Consider the following 13,817-nt stretch of genomic DNA (forward strand, 5'->3'; position numbering starts at 1 on the left):
ATGGAGAATTTAAAGAGTTGATAAAAAAAAAATAGATTAAGATTGTCCCAACTGAAATACATCACATCCTACACACAGGCTGCCATGCATGGAGTTTTAACAAAAAATACTCCTAAATTTGTTTCAATTTTTGGCTCATATTTGAATGAATTAACTATATTCAAATAGTGATAGTGATTGACACTTATGATATAAACTACTACAATTGATGATGTAATATGACATAATCTACTACAATTGATGATGTAATATGACATAAACTACTACAATTGATGATGTAATATGACATAAACTACTACAATTGATGATGTAATATGACATAAACTACTACAATTGATGATGTAATATGACATAAACTACTACAATTGATGATGTAATATGACATAAACTACTACAATTGATGATGTAATAGGTTGATTTTTGTATTTATTTTCATACATTGTACTTGGTTGCCCCATGACAAAAGTGGTTGTCAGGGACAACGTGATAATCACATGACTACCAATTTTGACCCCAGAGTACCATTACTCATTTCTTGTGATAATATTGGATACAATGATATATTATGCTGTTTTTGACTGATTTCTATACAAATAATAAATAATGTCAAGCCAATTGAAATTTGTCACAACTTACTGAATTACTGCATATATTTGCAATGAATTATGGGAGAACATGCTATTGTGGTTAATGAAATGACTGTAAAAACAGTAATGTGTCATGTGATGACATTTACCTCTGTTTTTAGTTGGAGGTTTTCTTGATGGCTGCCACTGTATAAAAGTCAGATTACTATCAACTGAATAATATCTTTCATATTGCTTGCTTTTCTTTCTCAGTTTTGTGAATGTGTTTCCTTTTTTCAACGCTTTCACCACATCATCTGTAAAAAATACCACATAATGATGACTTTTTTAATTATTTATAAATTTAATTAATCTCCAAGACCATCAATTAATATTTAATGAACATTAAACAATGCAATAGTTTGTTGATATTTTCTGTAATTCTTTGTGAATTCAATCTTCATTTCAAAACAAAAAGGCAAAATTAGACATTGCTTCTATTTTTTGATCAAAAAACTTGAAATTTGTATCAAAATTTTCTGGAAAAAGAGCAGACATTAGCACTAAAATACAATACATTGAATGAAATCAGACGAGAAATGTCCATGTAATGCTTGGCATACTGTAAAATGACTAATTTTAACTGGGTTTAAATTTCGCTGATTTACCATTTCAGGTATATTCAGTGGGTTTTATTCACAGTTTTATCATCCTAAATTTTACATATTCACTGGGTTTTAATTTAGCGCATGTTCCAGTCAGCGAAATAAGCAAAATTAAAACCCAGTGAATAATTAATCCTTTTACAGTATATGGAATATTGAGTTTGGTGATTTTTTGACTGGCAGTCAAATCAAAAAACAAATTGATCATTTTTTTAATAAAACAAGTCATTGTCACTTATAAAAGATATAAATATAAAATGCATTAAATTTGAGGGGACTATGGTACTATATTTCATATGATACCATATCAAGGTATTGTGGATCCTCTTACACATGTAGCAATCTACATACTGTAAAATACTTTATTTTTGCTTGTAATTTATTTTCGCTTATGATTCAGTGAAAATATAACTTTTTTTCTATATTTTACTTTATTTAACTCAACAATAAACTTCATACAAAGCGCCCCAAAAGTCTTTTCAGTGAAAATTAATTCCAGCTAAAATAAAGTATTTTAATCTTACTGCACTTTGAAGGAAACAATATCAATTCATATGCATTGGTGTTATCTGACTTGTAGTTTGTAGTTTTATGTCATGCACTGTTGATCAGTTATTACTGTAAATAGCGCAATACAAGTAAATAAACTATTATTATTATTAACACAGTTTTACATTTCCATGATAATAATAAATAACAGAAAACACATTAAACGTTGACGATAGTATTTTAAATGTGCACATGCTATATTATTTTTTTCAATCATATTTTCTATTTTGTGATGTTAATTATTAGATTGTAATCAGCATCAACAATAAATATAACTCAGCCGAGTAACACTGACATATTTGATATAAACTTCACTATGGCATCCTTGATTGATTGTGTGAATATTTACACTAATCACTGCATGCTGTTTTACCAGCCTGAAATTTCTTTGCTATGCATATACATGTACACTGTATGAAAGCCAACTTAGTCATGGGTAGAAAATCGTTTGCTGAACAGTATGACAATGAAATTTGAAAAACAAATATAAACATGTTACTAAACAATTAAGCTGCATTACAAAAATCATGTACTGTTTTAACTTTGTCAAAATCAAATCAAATCAAAAATTTGCACACTGGAAAAACGCTTCTTTTATAACATGCAAATTAGCTCACTCACCGTGGAGTATGTTAGGTGCTAAACCTATATACACTAGAACTGTGTATGGTGAAGAAAAAATAATGAATGTAAATGAAAGACTGGTATATGCAAAATACCTAATTTCTTTATCTACCCCTATAGATTTCAAATGCCAGCCCCTAAAGAAAAAGAAGCTTTTACATAAAATTGGTTGTCTGTATCTCTTGATGTATTAATTAAGATTAAACAGAAAAGGTTATTTCATTCAAGAGAAATTATCATGGAACCAATTAAGAAGCAGCCTCTCGGCTGAGATAGCTCCGCTGTTAGCAATGCACATTTCAATTAGAACTGAAGATATCATTAGAAAATGAACAATATGTACAGTATCAAAGCAATCCGACTTGCGGTTTTCAAAAGAAGTCACTTTTTACCAGAAATTATAAAAATATTCACCAAAATTAGAGAACTAAGATATCATCACGAAATGAACAAATCTGAGGTCCACATGTAGTATCTATATATGTAACATCAAAGTGATCGGACTTGTAGTTTTTAATAAGAAGTTGAAAATATCACTTTTTACCAAAAATGATAAAAATATTCACCAAAATTAGAGAATTGAAGATATCATCACTAAATGAACAAATCTGAGAGAGGTCTAGCCAAGGTACACATACACCAAGTATCAAAACATTCAGTAAAAAGTTGACACGAACGATGAACGCTGACGAACAATCACTCATAAGCTCTGCAGCGAAGCGGAGCTAAAAAACCCCATATGCATGATAATCATACAAACTTTGATCTAAATCAATCAATCAATCAATCAAGTTAAAATCAATCAAGTTCAAAATGGTCTTTTTTGTTCAAATCATCAAGTAACTTAACATGCATACCGGTATGTTGCGTGAAGTTTGAATGAAATTGATCAATTAGTGTCTACTCTAGGCATGATCAAATTATAGTCCTCTTTTTTGAACGGTGCCCAAACAGGCAATAATTATAGTCAAAGCAGATCAAACTTGATGAACCAGATGATCTCTATGTCACCTACTTAAATACATGTCATAATTTGTTATGTATGAAAAGAGGATGTAAACACTGCAGGGGTAAAGGGAATTTTAAAAACACTGTTGTGAGACTTCTTGATTGGTGCTAGCAAAGTTAGAGGGATCATAACATATAGAGCTGTCTAAGGAAATACAGGGTGATATAGGCTTATGAGTGTGGTAACAGGTTGGCAAAAACTGGTAACCATAGTGACAGACAGTAAATGTAGAAATGATGCAAGAATGTCATAGCAACCTTCAAATGTATAAGAATGTACGACTGCCCACAATGTACACATGACATCACAATCATGGCATGTTTGTACATGTACATACTCCATTGTCAAGTTTGTACAGCGGTATTGCTGCTTTTGTTGAAAACCTTTGTCCTATGTCATTATGATACTCAAAATGGTACTCAGAATAAAATCTCATAGTTTCAGTTGTGATGTAACATCCAATCATTGAATCATCATTCCATCTACATACCCGCTACCTTGTTGAAAGTGAAGGTAGAATTTCGCCAACTGACTGTAAACAACTGAGTATGGTACAAAACAATTAAAATAGAATCACATAACCAGATAAACCCATGTCAATCAACTTTCTATGCAGGTACCAATGGTTGACATAACCAATCTAAAAAACATGCATATCCAGGGCTATTATACAAATGATAAAAGTTAATAATTTCTTTCATGGCATAAATACACATTTCCATTGAGTGAAACCCAAATTAACCAACATCCATCTTTAGGAAACCACAAATTTTATATTTTTCTAAAATTTTGGAGGAGTCAGATGGCAACAGACCTGTATAGTTATTCTTGCAGGGCAAGTCACCTGTTTTGTTTTTCACTATAGGAATCAGGATTGTTTTCATAAAATCTCCATAAAGAACACCATGGATCAGCATCAAATTGAAAACTAGTGTTTAAAATGAAATAGAGTCTACGGGCATGCTTATAGTGTTCTACAGAAATACCATCATCACTGGCAGATTTACCAATGCACAATTTATCAATAACAGTTGTGCTTCATGATTTGTTTTCACTGTAAATTTATGGCTACAGGATACACCACATAAATCATTAACAAAACTTTGAGACGTACCACATAATGGACAGTGAAAGGTCAAGATAGTACAATGTATATGCCATCCAGCTATTGTGTGACATTCCAAAATAATAAGTGCATGGCTCTTAAAGTCGGGGTCAGAACAGAGTCTGTACATTTATATCTTTACATGTCTATTCAACCATTTCTTTCAACAAATTATTTTCTGAGGTATTGTGAGGTCACATGTCAGATCAACTGTAACACGACATACATGGAAGACAGGTTTTTGAATATTAGATGAGAAATACAACATTGTTATCAATTCAATAAAGATAACTCTCAATAAAAATTGTGTCAAAAGGACAATGGCTATACTCTCATCAGCAAACAATTAAATTAGTAATAATAATTTCAATTCTCAAAACAAAATGAGCTTTCTTTCTCGGGTCTGTAACTAATTGGGTCACATGAGAAGCTACGATGCTTTATCTAAAATTGTTTATCCATGTGGAAATTATTCACTTATCAATGTATGCATAACTGTTATATATTTCATGTAAGTAGATAAGTGCTAATGACAATTGTCCACATCCATGCATTATTCACATAATCTCACAATTTATGACTAAATTATTTGAAATACAAACTTGTCATCAGGGTATGCAGACCTCAATATACACCAGCATATACAATTGTGAGTTTATATTTTGAGTCAAAAAAATTGTGGAAAAAATAACTAATATTTGCCTATGTGTAATCAAGATCTGGGTGTGTATAATGGCAGAATTTTAATACTTTTTTAACATTAAAATATTCCACCATTCGGCCTTCTTAAATCTGCTTATTAAACAAATTATTGTGTATACATGTGAAATGATGTATGATAAAGTTCTAACATGAATGGTCACAGCATGTCAGCTCCAAAACCATGCACATTCAGTAAAACAAAAGGTCTCATAATGTCCAATGCATGTATCAAGTTTAAACAATTACATGGCTGTATTTACAACTCCATAGAATTTACACTGAAGGCCTTTGGAAATATATTGTACATTAGTATTATTGTAGCATCATCTGATTCACATGTTGTTGTCCCTATGTGAGATCATGTTATGAAAAGTTTCATTATGTTAAATTGAATGATTCAATTAGGCATGTCAAGGAGCTATACCCATCAACCAACAATTAATAGATATACCATAGTGTATGTCATCTTATATTTAAACAATACTGAATACACCCCCCCCCCCCCCCCGCTCCCAGTGCTGAATTAGATGAGAAGTATCAATGGCAAGATAATTTGTACTGCTGTAATTGATTTACTATTGTTGTTATAAATCACTACCATAAAAATTAAACAAAATTAATTAAATTCGAGAGCTTTTTGTTGAAATTAATTTTCTTGTGAATAGAGGTTTACATTACGGTATCACGTATATAATTTAATATAAATGTCACATTACTATCTGAGAAGTAATTATTGGGTGTGTGAATGTAAATGACTAGGTTTATAAAATTCAAAGTATTTTTATATTAATGTGTACAAATTGACTAGCGATGTGTTTATGAATGTGTGTCAAGTCAGTGAGCTTAAATCTTAAATCTGCGCTTGGGCACAATTCAAGCATAGATGAATTAATCTGTGACTGGCTAATATGTATATATGTGTAGTTCTGCTGTATGAGATGCACATACAACCATTTTTAGATGCAATGTCCAAATAAAAGATGACATGCTTTTGTTTTATGTTTTCATTTTAATTTTTGTCACAAATGTCAGTTAAATTTCATAAAAATTACAAAATAACTGCAAGAAGAGAACATGTAACAACATATCTTGCCTTTTTACTAAATTTAAACAGAATCATTGGCCGCCAGTAGGCCATTTTGAAACTAACTGACATGCATCATCAACCAATCATGTGTGAGATTTGTGCACAGACCCAGACATGCCTAAACTAACAGTTAATGACATGCCTAAACAACAGTTAATGACATGCCTAAACAACAGTTAATGACATGCCTAAACAACAGTTAATGACATGCCTAAACAACAGTTAATAGTTGCGTTCACGCACAGCTCCTTAGCACGGGCTAAGAGGTCAAATTCCTTAGCCCGTGCTAAGAAAACGTGCGTGAACGCTTAGCACGGGCTAAGGAAGTACGGGTTAAATCTGATCCGAATTTAAGACGCGGTCTAGACCTTAGCACGGGCTAACGAAGTATGCGCGAACGCTTAGCCCAGGGCTAAGCGCCCTCTGCGGCGACCTTTGGGTGTGAAAATTGTCCCATATTCGTATAACGACACTATTCCACCAGTCATTACTCCGCGCTCGCTTCCACACTAATCGGGTCGCTGTAGTAGTAGAGCGTACAGCAGCTCCAATCGTAGACAACAAAAATTGGTTCGCTGTCTGCGACATGCATTAATAAAACTCTGTATTCTGTTACGCCCGTTGTATACTGTTTATGTGCATCCAAATAAGTTGGGTCCGTCTTCTCTCGCGTTCCTGTGCACGTCGCTTCAAAATTAGAACGAAACATGCCAGCAGCAGAAATAGAACCTAGCGCGTGTCATCCATGTTTCGTTCGTAAATAGCGGCTTACCAAAGGTCACCGACTAATGGCACCCCTTAGCCCGTTCTAACGACTGGCCCTCCCTGTGCGTGAACGCAATTGGGTCTAGCCAAAATGCAAATATGCTAGATAAGACTAAATCAGCTTAAATCTTAGCCCGTACTTCGTGTAACGTGAACACAACTAATGACATGCCTAAACAACAGTTAATGACATGCCTAAACAACAGTTAATGACATGCCTAAACAACAGTTAATGACATGCCTAAACAACAGTTAATGACATACCTAAACAACAGTTAATGACATGATGAAGCCATCATACAAATGTTTGAGGACTCATCTGGGATACAAAGTTTAGCAAGAAATATATGATGTAACTCAAAACAATATATCGGTCAAAAACCAATGACGGACACCATGTTCCATATAGCTTAGTGGGACACATGTATGTCAGTGACTTCTGAGTTCAAACCAAACAGGCATAGATGATTTGACCTGATTAGCTATATCTGAGTCTATTGCAAAAGTAATTCAATTCAACAACAGTTATAATTCAGATGCACAAGTAAGTTGTAGTCTGATATTTTATACTCAGAAGTCTTTTGTGTCAACACAGGATGCTCTTCCTCAGCACAGATCACCAGTGTAATATGACTTGGGTTAAAATATATCTCCATCACCTTTTACACTAGTGTTTAAACACAGAACATGATAATTTGATTTACAATCTAAGGTTGCCCAATACAGTTTCATGATTCTCATTTTTCTACATTTTACGAGTGGCAGTGAATGCATACGTACATTGAAATGCATTATCTCAGTGTAATCCAATCAGCAATTGACTTAGAAGGCAGTACATTCAAACAGCAAAATACAACCTTTTGTTTTATGAATATATTTACAAAAAAATTAGAGCGCATTGTATTATGGTAAAATCAATATATCTGCCTATCTAAAAGCAAAAGAACAGCGACTGTCAACTTTATACAAGATTTTATCTAATGAATCATTACTAGTGATACGGTTTTGTAGACCCAATCAGATAACAATTTATATTGCAGTAGTTAATTTCTCACCATTTAACTCCACTTTATCATATTTGTAATTCTGAACAATTAAAAGTAATACATCAAGTTGTGGTTGACAAATTTGTATTTTGAATGCTATTGGTACTATGATATAAACAACATGGTTCATTTGAATGATTTTATCATACCTTTCAATATCTACCATACTATCATTCAAAATGGTAACGCATTAATCAAACTACTGCATTCATTCACTTACTTTCAAGCCAATTAAGTCATCAAGTGGTAAGCTAATTTAAATTTTCCAGTCTACACAAAAACTTACTGAAAGCTAAACAAAGACTAAGAACGTTTTGAAGATTAGTTTTACTCAAATATAACAACTCAGAAAATTCACTAACAATTAAAACTGTGATTGGTTGTATAGTTTTCAACTGTTATTTTGTGTTTCAAAATGGTTTTCAAATATTTTTAAATTAACCAAAAACTTCTATGGGAGGTAATCTGAAATGAAGGTAAAGCACTGCAGATGTTACTGAAGTTAGTTAACCAATGTATATGTAAATGTAATCCTAATGAGACGACTGGTTTAGTGAAGCAGTCAAAACCTTCCTTCAGAAAGCACTCACACATCATTGGTATTAGGATAGCCAAAGTCACTGAGCTAGTTCCTGTCGTAATTTTTGAATTTGTGCACTTCAGAATATATAGTGAAGTTCATGAAGGCATGAATATTTTTATGGAAATGTTATAAAATATTTACCCTGAAAGAACCTCACATTTCATTATAATCAAAAGAAATTGCTTATTGGGTTGGTAACATAGATTACCCATGAGTCTCTGTCAGTTTTACCACTATGACAACCTGTTGTGATTGGTCAAGTTATTTTATATCTTTTTTTATAAAAAAAAACATTCATGCTTTCTTGAAACTCACTGTACGAGGCATTAAATACATTTTAACAGGTGTCATGCGGAATCATTGAATTTGTATAGGCTGTCATTTTTACGGTTTTGTCATTATTTCACTAAAATTATAAAGTGTGTGACATGTTGACCGTGTAAATATGATTAGAAATATCAATATTCATATGAATAGCACATATTCTGTAATTCTGAAACTACACTAGTGTTACATGCCTTATCCACGCATTAGTGCCTCCAAGCAAGGTTTATACTCAAGTCATTCATTTATCAAAAGGGGCGTGTCTAATAATAACCCATACAAATGAACACACGAATGTAAAAAACAAAAATAACCACAACGTGTATTTCTAATTTAAAATCTGACCTTGCATTTCATCCTATAGTTCAGCGAACCCGTCAAAGGCAATTGTTGTGATTGAATTCTATACATAACAATGCATTACAAATGTACAGTTTTAACGTGTCTCTACCGGACCATGCTCACCATGCTGTGAGTTATACATTGACACGTTAGAAAGACGCATACTGAACTAACTTGACCTGCTTGACCCTATGTATAAGCATGTCTGTTGCTCCGAGCGCTTCTCTACCATACACGAAATTATACACTCGTACACAAATGACGCTAACGAGGTCAACAATATTAAGACATTGATCGGATAAAACACCTTACAATATATGGCCAGAGGACATCTATTGATTCACTGACCTTTAGTGGACGTAGCACGCCAATTTTTTGACGATTCACTCGCCATAATTTGCTTCTGTGTTCACAACGTCGAGTTCGATGAAACAAACTACAATAGTACGAATACGTAGTAAGAGTACGTCCTGTAAGGGTGATGTCAGTTCTAGTACAATGATGGCCTGACCGCTACATGCTCATTTTAAACTGTTCACAAAACCTCGGCAACGAACTTTGTGCATTGGTATGGCAGAGGATGGGCTTGTTCCGAGCAGACTTTGTACCAGCAAAACGCCAACATCCACACCTCATCCAATTATCTTGCGTTCGTCGTCCCAAAGTAAACAACAGCGGACGAAATCACTCTTAGGGCCTCCTAACTTAGCAAACATTCAATCTAGGAGCGTTCGTCGCCATGACCGTTGAAATTTTAAACTATCATTCCGAGATCACAATCCTGTGCGCATGTCAGTTTGTCAATTAATCAATAAACATAAAAAAATACTAACAATTGTGATATTATTTGAGCTTAGCTTAGCTGGTCTTAGTTGAGGGCCCGAGACTATTGTACGAAACACATAGTAGTGTGAAACTGAAAGTAAAAGGTGGTCAAACAAATCAATAAAAAATAACGAAAAATAGGCAAATATATACGCCCTAAACACCGATAACAGAGAGGGTGTGTACCCACAGGGGCCTGACTAGCTGCAGTTCTGTAGCTCTGGATTTCGCTGGTGTCCGTTTTTGGCGTTTTCTGTTGCATCGGTAGGGTTTCGCAATTACCAATAGACGACCGAATCAGACTACCGATGCAACAGAAAACGCCAAAAACGGACACCAGCGAAATCCAGAGCTACAGAACTGCAGCTAGTCAGGCCCCTGTGTGTGTACCATCACGATGACGTTTCTATACATGTCTCGTGGTTATACACCCCATTTATTGCGACATCTAGGGGACGTTCCACGCTGACATAACCATATTATCGTGTTTCCTTGATAAGCGATGTAACATAGGGACGTTTCCAGGAATGTTTCCAAATACTTAAAAAATGTGTTTATATAATTCAAGCCGCAATAAATAGATAATTCGTTTATGGTGACTAATTCTCTACTTGAATGCAATATATGTGAATAATATAGGTGTTCAGAAATGGGTTTGAAGAAATCAGACAGCAATACAAAATTCCATGCACATTTTACGCAGTTAAATCAGATGGTTTTTATATTCGTATAGTTCAATATACAATAAGTGTTTTCAAATTATTTATTGTTGGAGACCATGAAGCTGATTCTATGTGTATTTATGTATTATAATATCTTGAAGCTGACAACTGTCAATTCAATAATGACAATATGCATAACACTATGACTATTGATAGATGATTGATATGACATAACCTTATTTTGTATATTAATAATATTATTAATTCTTATTGACCTCGTACTAAGATTTGAATTGTTTCAATGCTATAATATCTCATAACTCGCAGCTGTCACAGTTAACATGCATAGCACAATGGCTATTAATAGAATGAAAATACGACTTAACTTCAGTGTTTGAAATAACCGCCCTCTCATACGCTCGAAACGGATAACTTTCCAGTCAGTTTTTATAGTTTAGTATTTTGATATAATAATATCCAAATGCAATTTTTCACAATACATTTTAATGTAATCTGTGATCTGTTTTTACATTATCTGTATCATCGTAGATGAATGGTAAGGTACTGAGCGAACAATGACTGTCTGTTGTTATTGTTGTTATTGACCCCACCGTACAACTTGTTTTGGTTTCAATAACTCGAACAGTTTTTATCAAATATCTTTAAAACTTGAATATTATATTAACCAGTTTGGGATGTCGGCCAAGTTCACTTATAATACATGTTCTATGTATATTTCTCTCAAGTTATTCATTAAATTTTACTTCACTTAAATATATTACTGCACTATTATTTGAGAACGTTTTATTTTACACTTCACGCTATATTATTTGTTAAGGTTCATTAAGATTAATATTAAATATTATTTGGGGATCACATTGGCTAGTAATTTTCTTGCAAAATTTTTTTGGAACTTTTATGCAATTCGTGTTATATTATTCCATAAGCGACATTGAGATTAATACAGTGCATGTAGCATTATTAATTAATGTGTTTATGTATATATGAAATCAGTATTTTCCATGCAAAATGCTTAGATAATATATTATTGCATTGTTTCAGAACAGATATTGCATCGTTCGTATCCAATAATACATGTGTTATTTAATTTGTTTTCAACGAACATAGTAGGAGGAGCAGATCATCAGAAAACACTAAAATGGACTATCTATTCAAGAATTTTAATGTTGATGTCATTATTATGAATATTAAATGCACTGTCATGGTCGTTAGACGTGACAGCGAGCAGGAGGCAATCATGGTAACATTTCTGGGAGAAATCTGCGTATTTAAAGTAACTAATCACTGAGCAAAGAAAAAAAACAAAAAATGTATATGCAAAGTACAGCATTATTAATACTAAAGTTCATTTCAATTGAGGTGGATATATAGATTTTGCTGTTGGCGTGAACATTATTATTATACCTCACAAATAATAAAACTATCATATTTGACACCCACAGAGGGCGCCCTCGTAGAGCTGAATGATTTGCTCCTGAGATTGCACAAATTTCTAATTTAAACAAGTAACCTGTAGAATACTGTGTGGGTAATATTTTTTATATCGATTTTTGTTGCATTTGCAGCACATAGTTACCAAACAATGAGAAATCTATAGGATTGAATATACCCCACAGCTGGCTTCACATGCATTGTTCATAGTTCGTATGGTGCTTACACCAGGATTTAATTACAGCACCTAGGCGGTATGTGGTTACAGCTTAATGTTCCGAGTAATCGCAAGAAATTGACATGACAATAGAAAACAATTAAAGACTGACACTCCCATGCAATTAACAGCGAGTGAAATTCCTGGGATTGAAACATATATTTTAACGAATAACTGCAAGTTGACATAAAGACGAGGTAGTTTATTTAATCAGTGGTCAACTAGAGGCTGAAATTATAATTAATTTGTTTAATATTTCAATTTCTCCTGACGTCAAATAGAATACACTGGTGAAACACGGTAGTAACTGTGGGTGAAAGGATGTTTTGGGGTGTAGTTTACATTGTATATGGAGTGGTAGGGACGGGTGTAATGTGTTCATTTCCAACTATTATGAAGTCACGTAGAATTTCACTTAAGGTAGCGAGAAGGTTTTGTGACGTTTTTATATAAAACATTCTCTGTCTGTTGTCTCGTTCAGAACAGTAATTTAGGTTATATATATCAAAAGACTAAGTATAGAGGTGCAAGTTCGCACAAACTGGACAGACATTGTTTACACAATTATCACGTGACATCAAAAATGGCGAACCTTGTAAAAATGACTAAGTACGCGATTGCGAGAGCACACTGTGGAATTTCCTGGTGAAATTTAAGTTATGCATTGTCCGTAATCAAGTCCATTGAAATGCGTCTCCGATAATCAAAAGACCTATTATTCCGATTTCTATGCAGGTTTGATTTTTTGTCCCCAAATTATTTCATACTTGGCACCTTTAACAGACTATTATTCTGTGACAAAGCATTTTCTTTAAAAACCCAGACATATTTCGCACCATCATTATCTTTTGAACGATAACTGCGAGTTTGAATGTCCTAGTCCGAACGCACTTGATTTGGCGGCGGTCCCAATGAGTCGTTCTCGATCAAAACTTCAACTCGAGAAAAACGCGAAAAACAGTTTTGGTTAATAAAACACTAGATTTGCTGCATTATTATAAATATACACTAAAAATGGCCAAACATATTAACCACTGATATCATAGAACTCATAAAGAGTGTCAGATAATGAATAATTTCAAGCTCGAGCGCGAAAAATGAAGAAAACTGCTGGCATTTGAGTCCGTACTCCAGGAACGTTCGGGTTTTCCATTGTTATGCAAACGAACAACGAGGGATAATCCTCTGACAAACATTACTGTCCCACTGTACATGCTGACAGTTTACAAACAAGCTAATCCTTCAAGAGTCTCAGATGAGACATCTAATAAAACAGTTTTCATGGTGAAACAAA

General features: G+C 33.5%; 1 pseudogene across 1 annotated transcript in view; it reads right to left on the reverse strand.

Annotated features, from left to right (window-relative positions):
* The window catches only part of LOC102804539 (1-phosphatidylinositol 4,5-bisphosphate phosphodiesterase delta-1-like), an 87,705-nt pseudogene extending 77,567 nt beyond the window's left edge, over nucleotides 1-10,138 (reverse strand). The window contains exons 1-2 of the transcript XR_014928189.1: nucleotides 9,716-10,138; nucleotides 737-883 (exon numbers count right to left, since the gene is read on the reverse strand). The product of XR_014928189.1 is annotated as a 1-phosphatidylinositol 4,5-bisphosphate phosphodiesterase delta-1-like (transcript). The remainder of the gene's footprint in view (nucleotides 1-736; nucleotides 884-9,715) is intronic.
* Between the last annotated feature and the right edge of the window lie 3,679 nt (nucleotides 10,139-13,817).

Source organism: Saccoglossus kowalevskii, chromosome 22 (assembly GCF_978046115.1).
Source record: "Saccoglossus kowalevskii chromosome 22, keSacKowa6.1, whole genome shotgun sequence".
In the NCBI taxonomy this organism is placed as follows: domain Eukaryota; kingdom Metazoa; phylum Hemichordata; class Enteropneusta; family Harrimaniidae; genus Saccoglossus; species Saccoglossus kowalevskii.